Genomic DNA, 6000 nt, shown 5'->3' with positions numbered 1-6000 from the left:
ATAACACATTGCTTAGCTCACACAGATTGCTAAAGTGACTTCAGAAAACCATAGGTCAGGTATACTACAAAGTGTAGAGGGGATGAGGCTAGGTGGATGCCACGTATTATATATATACATATATGTGTGTGTGTGTGTATATATATGTATATATACATACATGCATGCATACATACATAACTTGGGCAGGTCTTTTTTCTTTTTTTTATCACAACTACTCCTGTAAACATTAAACCTGCAATTAATTGAAATAGGATTGAATGATGATCTGCCACTAAAGCAACACCCCTCTTCCTCTCACATGAAGCCATTCAGTCCTAAGAGAAGACAGTACCACCAGCCAAGCATCTTCAGAGTTCTTTTTAGATGGTGAAAGAAAAGAGGAATCCAGGTGCCCCTCACTGTGTTGCTTTGCTCTTCTTGCTTTTGCTCTTCTTTAACCCATCCATATTGGCTCTCAGCAAGTTAGAATAGGCCATCTGGAATTAATTCATTTCTTTGGAGCTCACCACAGTGCTGATCTTCTTTTTCCCATCCGTAGCTCTTGGCAAACATTTATTGTCTAAAGGCTGAAAGCTTTCCATAGACCCTTTCCGTGGAATAGGTTTAGTCTGACCATTATACTTCTTCAGGATGATGAACATGCTCCCCGATGACCGGCACTTCTGGAAGAACCTGGTCAGCTCCGTCAGGAACTGCTCGCTCTCCAGCAGCACCATCACTGCCCCTCTGCCCCCCCATACCCTCCGCGCCCCCCAATATCCTCCCCCTCTCTGGCTGTGCTCGCTCAGTCACCACTAGCCAGGGAGCCTGTCCTTCATTCTTGAAGAGGACTATGACATCAGGGTCATGTCATGGTTTCCAGTGAATTGGATTTAAGTGAGGGAGGGTTGTGCAGTCACCAGCCCCACTCTTTCCTCCAGAGCCATCTGGGTCCAGTGGCAAGACATATATCTAGGATGATTGAAGATGGGTCCAGATGTTTAAGGCAATTGGGGTTAAGTAATTTGCCCAGGGTCACAGAGCTACTAAGTATCTTAGGTGATATTTAAACTCAGATACACCCAACTTCAGGGCCAGTGATCTATCCACTGCACCACCTAGCTGCCCTCATTTGAGGTAATGCTTATGCTAAAAGCAATGTCCAGAAAAGTCCAGGTGAGCCAATAAGATTTGGGCATTTTCATCAAATTGTTAAACATCCACCCCCAATATAAGGTTTTAGAGAGCTTATACTGCCAGGGATCCTAAAAGTCTTGTCCCCACTGAGGAAATGATGAATACCAAAAAATAGCAGATTTATGCTAGAATGATAGAAATTACCAAATGGAGACAGAATACCCTACCATGACATGTCATCAAAGGTTAAGAAATTTATCCAAGAGATAGAAATAAACATGTTTCAATGGCCTGGGAACTTGTTGAATATATCAACTTTGACCGAGGCTAGACTTGAACAACTGGACTGTTTGTCAAAGGTATCTTTAATAGCCAATGTAATAAAAATATAGTTTCATGATGAAGAATTAAAGAATACAGGTCAATATCTTGTAAATCATGAAAAATAAGACAATCACAAGGAGGACATGTTTCATATGAATAAATTATAAGTTTGTAATAAGTTTAAAGTGATGGGGTAAAACTGGATCTGAACACTAGAGCACCTAGATCATAGATTTGGAATTGAAAAGGACTTCAGAAGTCTAGTCCAGGGCTTCATAAACTTTTTCCACTTGCAACCCCTTTTCACCTAAGAAATTTTTAAGGGGCCTCAGGTATATAGGTATATTAAAGAGGTATACATAATATTTTACTCTTGTCAATTTTTTCACAACCAACACATTCTTTACAATGCACCACATACAGATCCTAACTTTATTTCTTACTACAGTATGGCTTTATTTAAGCTAATTAACAAACCTTTCTGGGCTCCAGTTTCCTCAACTGTAAAAGGAAGGAGTTAGGGTTAAATTACCTCTTGTCCCCTCCTATCTCTCCATTCTTACACTTTACTCCCTTCCACAAATTCCACAGTCGGTGATTGAAGCTTATTACTGCTCTTCCTATATGACACCCCACCTCACCCCGCCATCTTGGTACCTTTATTGGCTATGACCCATGCCTGGAATGTCCTCCTTCCTTCCTAGCTTCCTACAAGGCTCAAATCAAGATTCATTTCTTAACAACCCTGGTTTCCTTTTAGACTCAGCTCAAATGCTACCTCTTGTAGAAGACTTTCATGGTATCCTTAGCCATTTGAGATTTCTCCTTTAGGGTTACTTTTCTTCTACTCTCTATGTATCTTCTCTTTGCTACTTATTTATACATCTCTTCCAATAGAATGGGAATTCCTTGAAGACAGGGACTTTTTTTGTGGTTTTTCCTTTCTTTCTATCCTCAGATATGAGAATAGTGCTTGACTCATTGATTTAAATGTTTAAATCAATACTTTTTGATTTATTGATTGATCTCTAACTTTTATCATAATAGACCCATGTTTAAGAACCATACAATGACTTTGGAACAGGTATGACAGCCCAGCATTCCAGGGCCTTTATTCACTGACCTCATCTGAACTATGAACTCCAAACTACATCAACAAAAAATGTGTTACATATTTGTTGTTGTTGTTTGTCCTTCATTCTCAAAGAGGACTGTGACATCAGGGAGGTGATGTCATGTTCATGTTACATACTTACTAGAAGTCTGGAACCATTCAATCTTATTTCTCAACACTTCCTCCACCCTCTAACTTGGTAATCTCATCATCTTCCATAGTTTTAATTATCATATCTATGCAAATGACTATCAGATCTATTTTCTGTTTCCAGCCCTAGTCTCTGTACTGAACTCTAGTCCCTCATCACCAGACGCCTATTGGACAATCTGAAGCGGCTGGCCCATAGGCATCTCAAACTCAACATGTCTAAAATAGAATTGTTTTCTTTGAAACCTATCCCTCTTCCCAAGTTTCCTTATTTCTTTTAGGGGTATACCCAATCTATGAACCATCTAGGCTTACAACTTCAGTCTCATCCCTGACATATCACTCTATATCCTAGAGATCCAATCATTTGCAAAATCTTGTCCACACTGTTTCTCACATCTGCCTCCTCTCTTCACTTAGTTGAGGCCCTCATTATCTCCTACCTGGACTAGTGCAATAGCCTCTGAATCAACTCTGCCCATTTCAATTTATCTTCCACACAGCTGACAAAGTGGTTTTCTCAAAGTTCAAGTCTGACCATGTTGCTACCCATTCAATAAAATTTAGAGGCTACACTCAGAGGCCACAGGGAGCCTCTGATCTTGCAACAAGTCTCAAGCTAAGCTCTGCCATCCACATGAAGCATTTTCTGATTCTGCTATCCCAACTTCTAGGGCCTTCTTTCCGTTTACAGATTTTGTACATATGTATAGATGCACAAGTTATCTCCCCTTAGTAGATTGTAAATTTCTTGAAAACAGGCACTGTTTCATTTTTGTTTTCCCATCCCCAGCATCTACCATAGTATCTGGCACATAGAGTAGTAGGCCATCCCTCAGCAGCCCTGCCTACCACTTAATCATAGCTATAATTTGTATGTCTCATTAAGGTTTGCAAAGTGCTTTATATGTGTTATCTCATTCTGTCCTCCCAGCAACCCTGGGAGGTAGATGTTTTTATCATGCCAATCATATAGATTAGGAAACTAAAGGTAAAGAGGTGAAATGACTTGCCTAACATGAGTCAGTTATTCACTAAACATTTATTAAACATTTGCCACTCACCAGGCATTGTGCTAAGTGCTCAGGATAACTACAAGCAAAAAGAAGGATTATCACATAGGTTACATATTAGTGAGTATCTGAGCCAGGATTTGAATTCAGGCCTTCCTGATTCCAAATCCCATACCATTACTGAACCACCTAGTGGCCCCCTTATTCCACATCATAAACTGCCTTACAAGTTTCCAGGCCTTGAGCCAATAAGACCTCTTACCCCAATAATAAATGCCCCCTTGAGCAAATACAACAAATGTTTATTGTTTGATTACTTCCTAAAATGAGTTATCTACTCCAGAGAAAGTGTTATGCTTACTCCTATCCTCTATTACCATGCTCACACTGATTGCTGTGCCCGATATGGCCTTCCCTCCTTTTTCTCTTCCCTCCCTGATACTATGGCTCTGTTCTCATTCTTATCCTGATCATAATTTCCCATCTCCTTCTGCTTTTCACCTCCTCTCTATTGATCATAGATCTCACTTTTTTATTCCTCCTCTTATTCTGTCTGTAGTTCCTATATCAGTAAAATCACAGATTGAGACCCCCCACTCTTTTGAAAGGTGTTGAGCACTATACTAGTGATATAATAGGTACTCAATAAATATTTGGTGACATGAAAGGCATTATGAAATACTGGGTCTGGAGTCAGGAGACCTAGATATGAATTCCAGTACTCATACATACTAGCTGCATACCCATTCTACTCTTCAGTTTTTTCATCTATAAAATGGGTTAATGGAACTTACACTACTTCCTTAAAGTATTATTGTTAAAAAAGGGATTCGCAAACCTCAAAGTCCTATATAAATGTAAGTTAATAAACATAATCAATATCATTTTATCGATCCTACTTTTAGACATCTTGAAAAGTTAGCATCACTATGAGAAGTGTCCACTAGATGGCAACCAGGTCCCAGGAGTGACCAACACCTCCCCTTAGGGTTGAATTCCTATGGGTTCTGCCGGATCCCCTTTTCTCTATCTGCTCTCTCTAGCCTTGGTTGTCCTGGTCCTTCATTCACTTACTGAGTTCCAGTGACATAAACATACTGGACCACCATGTGAGATATACAGTGCTTCAGCCCAACCCAGATAGGCTTGGGGTGAAGGAAGTGGACAGACTCAAATGGGACACTGAAAGAATTAGTGAAAGTTTAAAGGTCTAGCTCCTCCTCCTCCCTTGGTTTCCTCCTCCTCTACATAACACTCCGTAATACCCAGCAAACCTCATTCTGAATAAAGAGGTAAACAAACATATGTGTGGATAGGGCGGGGCCCTGACATCTACTGGAGGAAATCTGCCAAATTAAAATACCTCAGTGACCTCCAGGGGAAGCTTAGGTCCAGGAAAAAGCATATCTGAGAGCTCTGAGGTCATAAAGTCACGTTTCACTAGAAAGGTGCCCTTGAAAGGAGGTTGGGCAAGCAAGCACTGTGGTAGCAGCTGCAGAGAAGGCTGGAAGGAACTCGTCCTCCTGGGGCTGCTACAATCCATTTCTACTCCAGTCTGATTGGAGTAATTACTTTGCATGGCTTCCCAAGACATAGGGTAGGAAATTCAGTTCCCCTGCAGCCTTAAGCCAAGAGCCAAAACCCTCTAATCACTGATCCTCCGTTGCTGTTATAGATACTCCCAGCAGAAAGAAGCTACTCACATTTTTTTTTTCCCTGAGTGTGGCCATTGTTTGAAGCCTGGTAAAGAGCAATCCAGCTCAGGATAACAGAGTGCTGGGGAGAGAGGGTCTTCTCTGAAAAGGATCAAAAGGACTCTCCAGGTTCCCTGGCTGGGAAGTTTCTACAGCTAAATGTCACTGGATATGAGTTAAAAATAAAGGAGGTTGGGGCAGAAGGGTTATCCACAATGCCAGAGTGAGGGCTCAGGGATGCATTCCAAATCCCAATAAGGGCAAGGTAAATACACTGACTGTCCCATCACACTTCAACTAGAAGGATGCATTCCAAAACCCTAAATCGACTCCAAATTCTAAAAACCCATGAAAATCTCTATTACTACATCACTACGGCAAGAGAATTGATCTTCCAAAACAGTTGATGGTGATTAAGCAAATATGCTAGGAGGGCTCCCACCTCATCTCTCTGTCTCTTTTCTCCCTTCCTTCCTTGTTCTTCCTCCTTTTCCCCCTTGCCTTCCTTCCCTTCTCTCTACTTCCTACCTTCCTTTCCCCCTCTTCCCTGTCAAAAGAGGCAGGTTAGCAGACACACCCCTCTGCT

The 6000-nt window shown here is 41.1% G+C and overlaps 1 pseudogene; it reads right to left on the bottom strand.

Moving 5' to 3' along the window:
- Positions 1-398: 398 nt before the first annotated feature.
- On the bottom strand, positions 399-719 carry LOC122752946 (annotated as a pseudogene).
- Between the last annotated feature and the right edge of the window lie 5281 nt (positions 720-6000).

Source organism: Dromiciops gliroides, chromosome 4 (assembly GCF_019393635.1).
Source record: "Dromiciops gliroides isolate mDroGli1 chromosome 4, mDroGli1.pri, whole genome shotgun sequence".
NCBI classification, from domain to species: Eukaryota; Metazoa; Chordata; class Mammalia; order Microbiotheria; family Microbiotheriidae; genus Dromiciops; species Dromiciops gliroides.
Note: the sequence above shows the minus strand (reverse complement) of the source record. Positions and strands in the feature narration are given on the sequence as shown.